Below are 15164 nucleotides of genomic sequence, written 5' to 3'. Positions count from 1 at the left end.
ATGTGTTAAAATTGTTAAATGTCAAACGAGGCACGTTTTTTCTTTAGACTTTACTTATCTTATACGAAGTTACATACTTACATATATATCTTTGACGTGCAATTGCTTATTATAAACAAATGCTCGAGAATATTAAATTTTCTATGCAAGTTTTGTTCACCAGTTTTAGCTAGGTACCTATATACTAGGTATTAATTAAGAAGTTAATTTATTGTACTAATATTAGTTTCTAAAGAATAGGAAAAACAATCCTATGTAATATTGTCTTCGGTTACCGCGATAGTTACTCATGAAATAAAACTATGAAAACGGATTATATCGCGTATATTGAATTTATAATACATCCCGACGTTTCGAATCCTATGTAATTAATTATGTACGGACAAATCTAATTATAAAAACCGGACAAGTGCCAGTCGGACTCGCCTACCTAGGGCGTTCCGTACTCTTTAGTATTTGTTGTTATAGCGCCAACAGAAATACGTTATCTGTGAAAATTTCAACTGTCTAGCTATCACGGTTCATGTGATACAGCCTGGTGACAGACAGACAGACGGACAGCGGAGTCTTAGTAATAGGGTCCCGTTTTTACCCTTTGGGTGCGGAACCCTAATAAAAACGTACCGAATCAACATTCTTTCTTACCCGTCTCAATTAAGACAACCAAATACGTAATACAATTAACCAAAGTGGCGTCTCATGTTTCCAATAGATAAAGACTTACTTTAGAACTCCAATTTGGAATACATTAATAGCAAAAGCTACTCAAAATTTAAAAATAGGTATGGCGATAAACTATGCCAGAATAATACGAGTAATATTAATAATAAATTCATAAACTGCATCGCTCCTTCAAAATGCATGCAGTTGCAATATGCGCCATGTTCTAAATCGACGTCACACTCGAAACTTTACACTGCATATCCATCCCTTTCTGACCCTTGCATAGTTGCATCTCATTGTCTCTTGCTGGCGCGCTGAATTAGGCCAGTATACGCATGCGTCCCGTGTCAATGTCGAATCAATTCTTGTAGGCTGATGCAACTCGCAATATTGGCGGAACTATTTTGTTTTATTAATGGCATTGTTTTGTTGCAGGATTTGCATTGCATGGATGGCGAGTGCGAACGAGACAACGGTATGTTAATTGATAGTTAGGATTGAAATAATAATAAAACTATTGATTGAAAAATAATAATAATAAACGTAGACCAGCTTGTGGCGAGCTGTTGGGGAGTAACGACCTAATAGACCGCGAGCCAGGTGCAAATTTCGTCAGTCATCGCCTCCCGGGCGGAAACTCGTATAGCGGTTAACGGCTATGTATGATGAACCCTCGTGAACGTCAGCTGCCGCTCCGTTGGTGGGTTGAGGAATGGCAGCCACCGAAACGCGTAACACGGTCTTCACGATACAATCGGCTGACTATTTTGTTTATTCACAATATCATCTAAACTATCATCTGACAAAGTATCAAGCGGGAGGCGATGACTAAATTTTTTTATAGACTTTATTTGCTGCCATTCCTCAACCCATCAACGAAGCGGCAGCTGACGTTCACGAGGGTTCATCATACATAGCCGTTAACCACTATACGAGTTTTCTCCCCGGAGGCGATTGGTCATGGAAATCTGTTACTGGCCCGCGGTCTAGCACGGAACCGAGCGCTCCCGAGAGTCGGTCAGGGTCTCCGGCGTGGTTTTGTCGGTCGGAGTGGACCTCAAGGGGTGCCGCAGGATTCTCTGCTCTGACTTGCCTTCATTGTCCGTCTAGAGAGGAGTCGTTAGAGCTATATGCTTCAGGGGTGGAAGTGAAAGATGCATAAGACGCTGGTAACAGCCACTGTGCCTCTCTTCTTCTTCTCCATAGGGACTCTACGTGTTGGATCTGTATCCCCACGCACGCTTTTACCGGGACCGGGACCGGGATGTATCCCCCGGGATGGGACCCGTGAATTTATAAGAGTAGGTATTTTAAACGAAGAAATAATGCAGCCAATTAGATTTATAAATAGCATCTCACAAATGAAAATAATTTAATTATGACATAAATTTTCCTGATATATTTTTATAACCAAACGGAGTAGCCATTAACAGGTGTTCCCCTCTGTCGAACATAGGCGGCCAATGGTCATACACAATGTATGGACTGACGTTTATCTGCGATGGCTATTTTTACGTTACATATACATTTGACGTGCCCGTCCCCCGCAAAAATCGGCAGACTGTTTTGTACAGAAAATTACAGACAAGGCGTCTCCGTTTGGTTATATCCTCTAAGAGTGCTGGTCTTAATCTAAGCATTTGTTTTTAGGGTTCCGCACCCTCCTCGGGTAAAAACGGGAGCCTATCACTAAGACTCCGCTGTCCGTCTGTCTGTCACCAGGCTGTGTCTCATGATCCATGATAGCTAGACAGTTGAAATTTTCACAGATGATGTATTTCTGTTGAGATTCCAACTCCTTCCAACAGCCATATTTTTAGTTTTTACTTGTAAGTAGCTCTCATTACTATGTTATTACGGCCGCTGCGTCGAGCCGAATATCCAATTTACAAATTTCCCATTTATTGATATTGACTGCTGAATGCTGGTCGGCAGATACGCTGCTAGAAGTGAACGGAAAAGTACAGTCGACTGTATTCTTATTAACTTACTATTAAGTATACCTACTTGCTTAGTAATTTAGTAGATTTTCATTGATGACCTCATCCACATTGCAGCCATATTTTTACGAGTAGCTCTCATTACTATGTTATTACGGCCGCCGTGTCGAGCCGAACATCCAATTTCCCAACTTCCTATTTATTGATATTGACTCGGTGATACGCGGGCTGAATGCTGGTCGGCAGATACACTACTAGAAGTGAACGGAATAGTATAGAAACTATGATATAATAAGAATAGTAGGTACCTATACTATTTTGAATGAAGAATATCCTTACAGAGTTCTTATTTCGGAGTTCAACTATCTTTATGCTAAAGCTAGGTAACATTGAGAAATTTTGGAGAAAGACGCTATTGGGGTAATAGACGCCTTGCGTTAATTTTATTTAATTATATTTATTACCTGATAAAACCTAAAGTTTTAGTAACCAAATAAATAAAATAACTGACGACTTTTTGTCTAACGTGAGTAGGTAATAAATTTTATGATTGCTTATATTTGGTATGGCTTTTATATTTTTTTTTGTATTCCTTTAAAACTTACTCTTAATCTGTGAACTAAACGATAAACATATTAAATGTACTGAAAGTTCCTTCAAGAAAGAAAAACACTTAAATATCGATGTTTCCTTGGCTAGTAGGGTCAGCCGTATCCAGCACATACGCCGCGCATGGTTCGCGGTATCTCTTATTATCATCAAACCTAACGCCTGATAAGCTCGCGGAGACGTGACTTGCGAAAAATAGTCGTTCAGCCTGCCATCGGGACTCGTAGTACGTGGGACCAGTATATTATGTAGCTAGTTCACGTATCTATCCGTAATGTATTCAGCTTAGTGGCTTACCTTCCAGGGACCTGTTACCGTCTACGGATGATGAGTTCGAATATCATGCCATCTTAAGCTAAAATTATTCCAAGATGGCACTTTACTTTTGTGCTTATAGGTACTTAAATGTTTCAGTTTTATTCCCTAACTCAACTAATATTCACGAAGTTACAAGACTTTACCTTCATAGATATCTACGAATCTATTGTCTCCTGCATACTACTTGGAAAAGTAGGTCGTGCCAAGCTCGGTATCTTTTGCTTAAGTTCTTTAGAAGTTTGTCGTACAGATCCAAATCCGTTTGTCAAGTTTAGGAAACTACCTACATATTAAGTTCCCTGTCAGCATTGATAACGCTTTTAAAACCTTTTTTGTATTTCAACTTGAACCGACCATAATCGACGGAATGATTAACGTAAATCAGCAAAGACAACATGCAATAAAATTTCACCAAACTTAATAAGAATATATGGCTAATGGCTTTGGTGCCGGCCCTATCAGTATTCTCGTCTTGTAACTAAAAAAAGGCCTTTGTTCTGTCAAAAATGAAGCATGGAATTAACATGCACGTGAATTTACATAATAATATCCACGAGCCGATTCGGTTTGAAATTGGAACCTGGCTGTCAAAGTGGAATAAACCGAGTCAATCAGAGATAAATAACCGTCGGAGCGGTCCGCGAGCGCGGCCCGTTTCGTTCTCATTTGCATGGAGCCGCGGGGGGTAAAGGGGGGGGGGCACAATGGCGGCTCACCTGACTCGAGGCGTGTACGATGATACGGGAATTAAAAGTTGCGACACACAACTCGCCGACGGTATATCAGTGACGTTTTAACTATTTTCGCTTCAGTCGCAATGTAGGACAATTGAATTAGAAAAACAGCTAGTGAGACTTTGGCACGCATATCTCATTTGTTAGTGGTTTTCTGGTTTTGTAATCAAAAATATTAAAAGATGAAAAAAAATGTAAATTGTTTGTATGCGTCCGACATGTTTATTAAATTAAACTAAAGTGTTTTCTTATTTTGAAGGCACACTGTAACCTGGCACACCTGTAAAATGCTGTCTTAATACGTAATTGTGTAAATATCTTCACTGCTAATTAGATGCTAGCAAAATTAGCACGTACGCAGAAGATCTGTGTGTCCATTGAGTTCGAAACATGCTATAAAAGTTCACCGTTAGTAGGAAAAATGCCACATGTGATTATGGCACCCAAGGCCACATGGAACGTTATTCTGGCCAGGCCATAAAGTGACGTCACTGCTCTGATGCAACAGACCGCGTAAGACAAAGATGGAGATAATAATGATCCTTGGTAAATTGATGAATTCAATCCTATAGATTAGGCGAAGTTTTCGTGAAAAGACGTGGCTTTCAGGAAACAGGACTTGTCATAATGTCTTAATTCGTCTGCAATTTAAATTTTATTGTTCTATTGAGAAACGAAAATTTGCCATGACTTGTCAATTTTTGTTCCACAATGGAAATTATTGAATAGATTGTATACGAATTGAGTCCTTAAAAATATTTCGGCCATATATATTAATACGTTCGGCTTTTGACATGATCAAAGAGTGTTTCATATGTTTTTACAACTACCACTAACACATATTGAAATTTGACGTAACTATTAACTTACTTATCAATTTGGTTCCATTCCAAATATTTCATAAAAAGACTAAGAAACAGGGGTTCTTGATGTGGATATCACTTTTTGTTTCTCCAGCGTTGTTATTCTCGCTAATAATTTTATGACTATATTATGCCCCAGTACTTTACAAGCAATCAAATTAACACCTAGTCCAATAACAAAAAACATTAAATCCAATTAAGTTACTCACTCTTGTTGGGTGTAGGACTGTCCGCGATGCATAAAGTAACAAATTTAATTGATTGCTCTGATTAAAAATTATTTGAAACTTACTTTGTCATATTGCAGTTGGACAAAATGCAATAAGAGATTTACATTGTCCGATCCCATATCGGTTGTCGGATGACCTTCGTAGAAAAATAGCTGCTAGAAAATGCCCTATGGCATAAAGTCCTTTTATTTTTTTAATAAACGCTTTTTTTTGGAACTAACAAAATAAAATGTATGAAAAATGTAAAAAAAGTTTTTTGTTTCTTTGTAGTCGTAACTGAAAATGACATCCGATATCAGATAGGTAACATCTAAATGATTACAGACACCTAGGTATACTAAAATTATTAAAAACTATGAAAATTACAAAGTAGTTTTACTCCATATTTGGCTGGGTAGCAGCAGCGGTTGAAATGGACAGTTTATCAAAAGCGAGTAGATAGTTCGTATAATATTCCGATCGAGCGACGTCCGACGGACGTGCTCGCCGCCCGTGCAAAGAATATCCCATTGTCGTAGATGGCTTGTTAGCGTAACGAGATACGTTCGGCTTTTGACTCATGATCAAAGAGTGTTTCATATGTTTTTGTTAGAGATTTCGATATTATGTCGAATAGACAAAAACTCGAGGACTTTGAACAAAGGCATAGCTAGGAGGCTCAGAGGGAGCAGATCTAGCTTGCCAGGAAACTGTTCCTGGCAAGCTAGATCTGATACAGACTGCTGTATCCGTTGCCTGGGGTGAACCGCGAGGAGATAGATTCTGACCTCAGACTTTACCACTCCAGAAATTAAAGAAATGCGTGGATATCTTCCATGGCTGTGCATAGGCAAATGAGCTTTGTACAAAAACATGTAGCAGTACCACTAAACACATATTGAAATTTGAAGTAAGTAACTATTAACTTACTAATCAATTTGGTTTTTTTCGTACAAACAATCTATACATATACATATACATATACATATACATATACATAGTATACACCTGTCACACTTTAAGGTTCATTCCCCTTATTTAGAAATTCATGTATGTACATTGAAAGGTACTAATTATTGTCATAAGGATATCTTTGAAATGCGCAGATATGTAATTTTGCAGTAGGAGGTTAAGATAGGAAGTAATATCGGTGCTTGCATATAAAGTACATTTTAAACCACACAGTCACTGGGCACTCTGTAGTATGCTATGGACAGGAGGTTGATTATAATATAATCAAAAATGTTGTATAGACAAACACCCCCTTGTCAGTAGAAAAATGCACTAATTTCAAATTTTCTATGGGAGCTCAACCCTTTGCGCCTACATTTTTTATGCCGCGTTTTTCTATAAAATTTCGGAAAGATAAGTCGTAGAATGTATGGGTGGGTTCCACGACTTCTCTTTCCGCACAGACTAACAAGGTCGCTGTGCCAGAGTATAGTAAAGTTTTGAACTGGTTTACATGGTTTTGATACGACCTTGACAGTGGTTTTGGTGATTGGCGCGCATCACATCACGCACGACTTTCACATCTTTTCGCATGCGGCACACGAACATCTTTAAGGTCGAGATCAAAACCATATCAAAATTGTTAAATTTGATTCGGGCTCCTGATGCCTGAGTCGCAAAGTCAATTAGGTAACCAAACTCCGTGTACGATCTTATTGGTTTCCATTTTCCACCGGTGCAGAACATAGATAGTATTGACAGTTTCATGTATGGCAGCAAAATTCTTTATCTCTTTCACTCTTATAAATTTCGATTTTTCGCCATCGCCTCCTTGCTATGATGCCATAACCCGACCATGAAAAAATGCCCGGTCGGTGATAAAAACAAAGCATGGCACTATTTTCTCTTTTCTCTTATAGGAATCGCAATAAGACTATCTTTCTCTATCAAAGAGTGTCAGGCCCTTGGTGCAGACGAAGTTATCTACGTTCTAAAAGTTCGTGTGGCCAGTAATGTCTTAACACGACAGGTCGATTTTAAAACTTGATTAGGAATCAAATAGTTTCTTTTCTTTGCTCAATTGTAAAACCTGTTAGCCAGGGGCGTATAGCCATAGCCACTAGGGCTCTGTGAGCTGTAGACCTCGCGATAAGCTGTCGTAACTTAAGCTTATTTGTTATTTAATAAATTTTGGTTACCTATCGAAATGCAGACTCTGATCCTTTATTCTATGAAGGTCGGTTAGTCCGGTTAACAGGGACTATCATTTTGGTAGCCATTGCTCGTCTACGTGACCATTGGCTTGAAGTTACGACTCGAGGCCCTGAGGTCAATCTCATATTCGTGATAATCAATATTTCGGTTTTTACTTCTCTGGGCGAGTTTGGAATTCGAGTCAGGTATGATATCGGTTTGGTAATAATCATTAATGCAATGTCGTTATATACTACTACGAAGAAGTATATAAAAGCGATCTTTTTCGGTCGATAGGTTGTTATACTGCTAATAAATTAATACTTATTATTTGATAAGTAATTGTTAGTTGATCATTAACGGGTAGGTACTGACTAGAAATACAATAGATAAAGGTTAAGTATATTGAATTATAATCATTCCATATTGAAATTAACTAAGTAAGGTAAATCATACTATAGATATCAAGACGACAGTTATGATAATTTAAATGAATGCGCAATCCTAATTATTCAATTACCTATGTTTATTTATTTACAGTGTATTGTATTATTATTGAACATAGTGTATTGTATAGTAGCAGTTAATTAACTAGTGGCTCTGTGAGCTGTAGACCTCGCGAGCATAGCTTAAGATGGATGTGTCACGTTCACCTTACGTTTCACGTCAAAAAAAAGTTTGTCAAATATGAACTTTCGCACCTTGTACCTATGTTTTTTCCAAAATCTGTAAAATTATTTTCATTAATGGGGTTGGCAACTTTTAAAGGTTTGCAGAGATGGCGCCATCATAGCTTGCCCCTTTTTCTATGAGATTTGGCTTAAAAAGCTGGCATCCAGGGCATTAAAATAACAAAAATTTGACGCAATTCTAGGGATTGACAGGGCAAGCTATGCTGGCGCCATCTGCTAAACACTTCGACCGGCCAACCCCATTTGAAATTGAGGGAAGGTCTTCTAAGACCATTTTCGAGTAGCAGCACGGGATCTGGTAGCTGCCTTCACTGACCCAAACCAGCCCGTATACCTGGCTGATTTTTGAATTTCTAAAAGTATTGAAATGCTTAGTAGTGGAGATATAATGAAGGGAGCCACACGCAATCAAGCGCTTACTTTTTAGTATTTGTTGTTATATCGGCAACAGAAATACATCATCTATGAAAATTTCAACTGTCTAGCTATCACGGTTCATGAGATACAGCCTGGTGATAGACAGACGGGCAGAGGAATCTTAGTAATAGAGGGTCCCGTTTTTACCCTTTGGGCCCGTTTCTATTTCTACCTCACGAATCTCACGATGTCACCACCTATCGAGCAAATTAGGCACTACTTAGTTAGGTCACCTGTGTTGAAGTGACATCTGACATCTTTGTTAGTTATTATTAAACTTAACTTCACCATCTTGTTTGACATGGATAGTGTAAAGGTCACTCACACAAACAGGCCTTGAGCAAAAATTTCTCAATTTTTTTAACGAATTATTCAAAAATATTATTGAATAATTGGCTCCATAAACCTGCTTAGACAAACGAATCTATACCTAATATACTACTTAAGTTAATCGTGAAAAAATTCTACGTACATATTAAGAGAAAAACTGTAATTAATATTGTATGAAATTCACATAAGGAGAACCACTTAAAGCTGAATAAATGTATGGCTCCGCCGTTTAGAACACTTTAGAAAATTAAAATAACAATAAAACATATTTTTAGGGCTAGTTAAATAAAAGCTAATTAAGTAAAAATTTTACAAATACGCAGCCCGCGCTTGTGCAATTAAAAATAAGTTTTTTTTTTTCATTTTTTCAAAACAGAAAAATAAAAAATAATTACAAACAATACGAAATTTAAGTGTAAAAAAAATACAAAAAGTTATGTAGCAGCATACAATCACTGGGGATCGAACCAGGGACCACCCATTGCAAACAAAAAAAGCGAATGTTTGCAAAACACGCTATGATAGTTCTTAGATAAGCTGACGAAATTCGGCTACTTATTCTCGAGTAAAAACTAAATATCTAAATACCGCCAAAACCAGTGATACAAATTATTTGCATTTTTCGATATTTAAACTGTAAACATGTCTCAAAAAGAAAATACTATTATGATATCGATACGACTATTTGTTTAGGCGCGAGCTATCACGGCTCGGCCATTTTGAACAATTTCCAAAAACCGGATCGACAAAAAAATTCTATTTCATCATAAAATTTGGTCACAAAATTTCACGAGAATCGGTTGAGAATTGCGACCTGTAGAGGAGAACATCCGGACATACAAAAGCAAAACGCCCGAGTCAAACCGTAGACCTTCGCTACGCTTCGGTCAATTAGTTAATTGTATTTTTTATTAAACAAAAAAGTCGTGGCATACGGGTAATCTAAGAGCAAAGCAGGAATATGGAAGGCGCCATATGTTCCTATTAAAATAAAACTATCAAAATAAACATTAACACAAAGCAAACAATACTTGAAAACTAAGAGTTGAAAACAACATGAGTACCTATGTATATATACAGTGTGGAAATAATGGATGGGCCCTGGAGGGAAAGTGCCTTAAAAACCTTAAGTTAGCTCATTTTGCTAATTATGTTTCTTCAGAACTACCGGCGTTGTGTCAGTTTTTATTAAAAACAAAACACGGCACTTTTCAGGTAGGTACAGTCGAAGGCAAAAATATCGATCCAGACAAATGGCTCAAAAATATGTGAACACGAATTTATTGTCTAAGGTGTAAGAGCGTACACATATTTTTGAAATTTTGGGAATGTATATATATTTATGCCCTTGCCTGTACTTACCTGCCATCTCACGTGCAACAGTGTAGATAGGGGAGGATCCCAAATGTAGGCGCGCGATATGAGCATGTTTTATATTATTGAAGGCCCACGGGTACGCTCACCTTGTTTACACCGCTGGAATATTGTCAACGTATATTTGTAGAGCTTTTTCTGTTTAAAGAAAATTGCAAAGGTAAGTAAGCTTAAGAGAAAGATAAGAGGCGTCTTTTATATTTGGTTTTACACGGATGTATTACTTGGGTTAAATATGTTAACCTAAGTATAACTTTAGCCGAATACCTATCAGTAATCATTTGATAACTTTTAACTTTTAATTTTAAAATTAAAAGCTATATTTTAAATGAGTTATTCTTGCTTTATCAAATACCTTAAAAAAATATCGTTTTTTTAAATAATTTATGTTTGGTAGACATTTGGGTACAGACATGTAAGTAGTTGTAGGCAGATACTTAGGTAATATTAGCGTACAATATTTCCTTCAATTCTGCACGTTTACCTAAACTCATATGTACTTAAACAAAACCCTACAATGTGCCACGTCAAAATTTAATCAAAAGTTCAGTATTTGTCTTTGCAACATAGTATGCACGATTTACGCCCCACGTCCAGGAAGCGGGTTACACTGAGGTATGTCACTTACTGTACTTGTTTGTCTACATAAATCAGCCATACCCTACCCAATCCAATATGGGGCCAAACATTTGCGTTGCTCGGTCCTCCATATACCATAACGTAGGATAAAAACAAGAGAAATTGGGCGTCGCATCCCTGATTATATTTGAACAAAATATTCCTCGTGTCGTGTATATACAGCGTAACAAGTCTCTAGGGCCGGCAAATGTTACCGAAAGGAAAACCATACTACGGTATTCCACGTTTTACGTGATCCGCCTGGATATATGGAATGGAATGGACACAGGGAAATCTCTTGAGCTGTATTAAGGCGTAAAGGTACCGATTCCCAAATGGTTTCGTTATTTCCTCGTATTGCTCGGATATCTACCTGATGCATTTGGGAAAATTGAATGGCAATGGCGGCCGACAACAGCGTAGGGGATCCTGAAATAAACAAAAGAAGATAAATCCATTCAATTATTTATCACAAAAAAAATTTTTAGGTAGGTAAAACCTACTAGGTTTTAACAAGTTGGTAGAAGTAGTACCTACTCGTTTATAAATATTAAAAAACCTTTTTTAGTTAACATTTTCTGGTGGCAGTTAAAGTAAGTAGGTATTACAGGTATTATATCAATTAAACAAAATACAAGACATGACCACTAAAAATTACAGCTAATTTCCAAGCTGACTGCGGGTACCGCAAAATCATGGTCGTAACGTAATGTCACAGCACACAAATTGCAAATTTTTAAACGGAAAAATCCAATTTAATATGCTTTAATTAACCGAATAACATTAAAGACAAATAAGTTCGAACGAAACGAAGAGAACGGGTGCCAAAAACTGGATCTCATCTCAAAACTGCTTAGCCAAGCAGCACTGCAACTGAGCGCCCCGAGAAACCTTGTATCCGAAAACGTATTCTATTCTGTCGTGACGATGGTCCATTATCTTTTACTAAAATATGTTGAGTTTCTCGTTCAAATGAGAACAGAGTTTAAGTTGTGTTTTTAAGGTTTAGTTTGGATAAAATTGAATTTTATGAAATTGTGAGCGTGCAAACAGTAGTCGCGATGGGACCGCCAAAGACGACAAATATTGCGGGCCTTTATTTACATAGGTCCACTAGAAGTTTGATGCTTCGTCGGGCATAAACATGAACAACGTATATCTATCTCAAGGCTTTGGATTAAATTAACCTTACGGATAGTCTAAAAATGTCGATATATTCTCAAAATAACCAATTCATGTAGTTATGTACTTACTCGTAGGTTTACGCAATTCTAAATATATTTACTAAAACGGCCTTGATTGGTACATGAAATTTAGAGTAAGTACCTAAAGTTAATACATTTGTAAGTTGTACCTACTCCTATATAAGCTTTTGCACCTTAGCTTTGAGAGGTTTCCTTTTCATAAAATATTTCAAACAAGACATAAAAAAACCCTGCAAAAGTGCAAACATAATTCGTACCTTTTTGCTGGCTTGAAGCTTGTACCCTTTGGCTACTTTGGTATCCATAAGTATACGAGTGTGTCTGGCTGACTTGAAAGGCAATCGCGGGAAAATAGAGCTTAAAGGCTTTTTACCTTAGCCCTGGCGTGCTATTCCCATTGCTAATAGAGTCCAACGCTTAAGTAAACCAGTAAAAGTACGTCTGATTACGCACAGTTGTCACGGATATCAAAGTCAAAGTATAAAGCTGGTTCATGGGAGTATTCGACTTTGTTGCGCTTAGTCAACAATGGGAGCATACGAGTTGGTCGGGAATGTCGGGACCCTTACAATCCCGACTTGCCTGTTCTTGATTACCATCCACCCCTTTAAAAGCCTGCATTTCGCACACAGTGTACGAAAATACGGGTAAACAAACAAATATTTGAGCAGGTTATCTTATTTTCATTATTTCTAAAAACAAATAAACAGTTCTAAATAAAATGGTTTTGATATCCAATAATCCGTCCCTGTTTCAAGGCCTCTACGAATACATTACATGTAGCAAAGAGTATAGATAGCATATTGTCATAGTAAATGCACTGCCATCTATCGACACAGATTAAAACGAGAAATTAAAATGTATAAAAATAACAAAAAAATTATATATGGATAAATGTGGTTTTTTTTGTTTTTTTTTTAGAACGCTATATGATTTTGACCCATGTTCCTTCACTGATATGTGTTAAATTTGTTAAATATCAAACGGTGTCATCAACGGCACCTAGCCGAGTATAGGCCAAAGGTGTGGCGCCATCTTTTCGAGAATGACTTTTTCTTGATTTCCGAGGCACGTTTTTTCCTTAGACTTTGTTTATCTTATACGGAGTTAGGTACATATATCTTTGCATATAAAGTATCCCAAATGTGTAGGATTAAAACGCAAACCTATTGCCGCGCTCCGTATGCCTTGGCTTCTCATTGGCTGCGCGAGCTCTAGCGAATCAAGTATTTAAGACCAGCGTAACGTAACCCCAAATTCCTAACAACTGTACGTATCATTGGTTAAGAATCGTGTCCATCGAGTCCTCTGCTTTAAGACTCGACTATGTTTTTCAGACTCATATAATTAAGTCGAAACTAGAGTTCTTTTCAAGTTGTTAGAGACCCGATACGAGTCTTTTGTAGAGGTTCAGAGAACTCTAATTTTTTTGTAAATCAAAAAGTTCAAAATGCACTGTCTTTATGTCAAATTCATGGGTTAGGTATACCATTTAATAACGCTTATTTACTTTACTGCTACTAGTATTAAGATGAGGTCTACAAATTGTTGGCGGAGTCTTTATTTAAAGGCTCGAGTCCTAGACTCAAGAAAGGGTTCGGCTCGGGGCTTAAAAGACTCGTAAGTTTTTTACCGCAGTCTCATAAAAACGTCTTGACTTCTTAAAATTTAGACTCAAAATGATCGAGTACTAACAATAACCAGTGGCGTAGCTAGGCGTGGGCGAAGTGGGCCGTCGCCCACGACCTCGCGCCCCAAGGGGGGCCTCGCGCGAGGCCCCTTCGAGCACAGTAAAAGAAAAGGGCCTCGCAAATGCGATTTTATACTAGAGCTAACTTACATAGGTTTTTCTGTGTTTTCTCGCCCGAGCTCGGTAAGTGAATGGAGTGATGTCTGTGCTTTAATAAACTCAACAAATCCCACCATTTCTTGTTAACACCCTGTTAATCTTACTTCAATACTTCGTTATTACACGTTAAATGTGTTAGAAAATTCTTGTCGTGATTCAGGGTCGTGATTGGTGTAGAATTGTTTAATATAAAGAAATTAGATTCTCTCTTTTTTCTTTGTATAACTTTTTTAGCAACGACAACTACTACCATACTTAAATATTTTGTTACGTAAATGTTCATGTAATAAAGCATGTCGTTTTACAATGAGAGTATAACTTCGATTGTATGGGAGCGGCTCTTTGGCTGTGGGTTCATTTCATTTCATTTCATTTCATTTATCCGTTGCAACCATGGTATTACAGATGTTCTTAAAATATAGTGAGTACAATCATGGACCCTACTACTACCCTACTTCATGTGACTTTTAATTGGTTATTAATAATTTTTTGTTGAGTTTTGACAAAAAATATGGGTAGATCCTCACCCATTACTTTACAAGATCCTTTGATTTATCTAAAATATCGACTTAATGCGTGTTTAAAAATTTCGTAACTCAATGGAATATTTAATATAATGTTAGAGGTTTCATGTATTTAATTGTCTCAATACTCGGTGAATTATCTTTTGTAATGATTATGTGAGACTTGTACTTATGTACCTTACTTATGTTGAACAAATAAATGCTTTTGACTTTTGACTTTTACATTATCGCTAACTTACATTTCCCAAAACATTATTTATAATATAACTTGACGTCGTCATCCAAATATTACCGAAACCCATCACGCCTAATTTCCTAATGCACTTCCACTGTCTTGTCCATCCTTACATCATAACGGATAGGTAAGACAACACTTGCCCACTGGAGTGCATTCGGTCATCCACTGCCGTGCTAAGATAACCACCGTAACTCACTTTAAAAACTTATTTAAATATGCAACTTGTTGCATGAGGATAAGGTATAAAATTGAATGGGTTTTCAAATGCAGATGTACATGCTTAGCGGCACGGTAAGATAAATGAAGCAGCTTAAGCGTTTGTTGGACCGTTCGCTATTAGGCGCGAGTCTTGCTGGCCGAACCGTTGGATCGTCAAGCGTAATAAGTGAGCAGTTCATAGATAGGGGAAAAACGGAATTTAGTTAAAACGAAATTG

General features: G+C 37.4%; 1 long non-coding RNA gene across 1 annotated transcript in view; it reads left to right on the top strand.

Moving 5' to 3' along the window:
- Positions 1-15164, top strand: part of LOC134751441 (uncharacterized) — a 78088-nt gene that overhangs the window by 21543 nt on the left and 41381 nt on the right. Inside the window, exon 2 of the long non-coding RNA XR_010128658.1 lies at positions 1099-1138. This is a non-coding gene — a long non-coding RNA (uncharacterized LOC134751441). The remainder of the gene's footprint in view (positions 1-1098; positions 1139-15164) is intronic.

Source organism: Cydia strobilella, chromosome 2, assembly GCF_947568885.1.
Source record: "Cydia strobilella chromosome 2, ilCydStro3.1, whole genome shotgun sequence".
NCBI classification, from domain to species: Eukaryota; Metazoa; Arthropoda; class Insecta; order Lepidoptera; family Tortricidae; genus Cydia; species Cydia strobilella.
The sequence above is the reverse complement of the archived record's forward strand: the minus strand, read 5'-3'. Positions and strand labels throughout refer to the sequence as shown.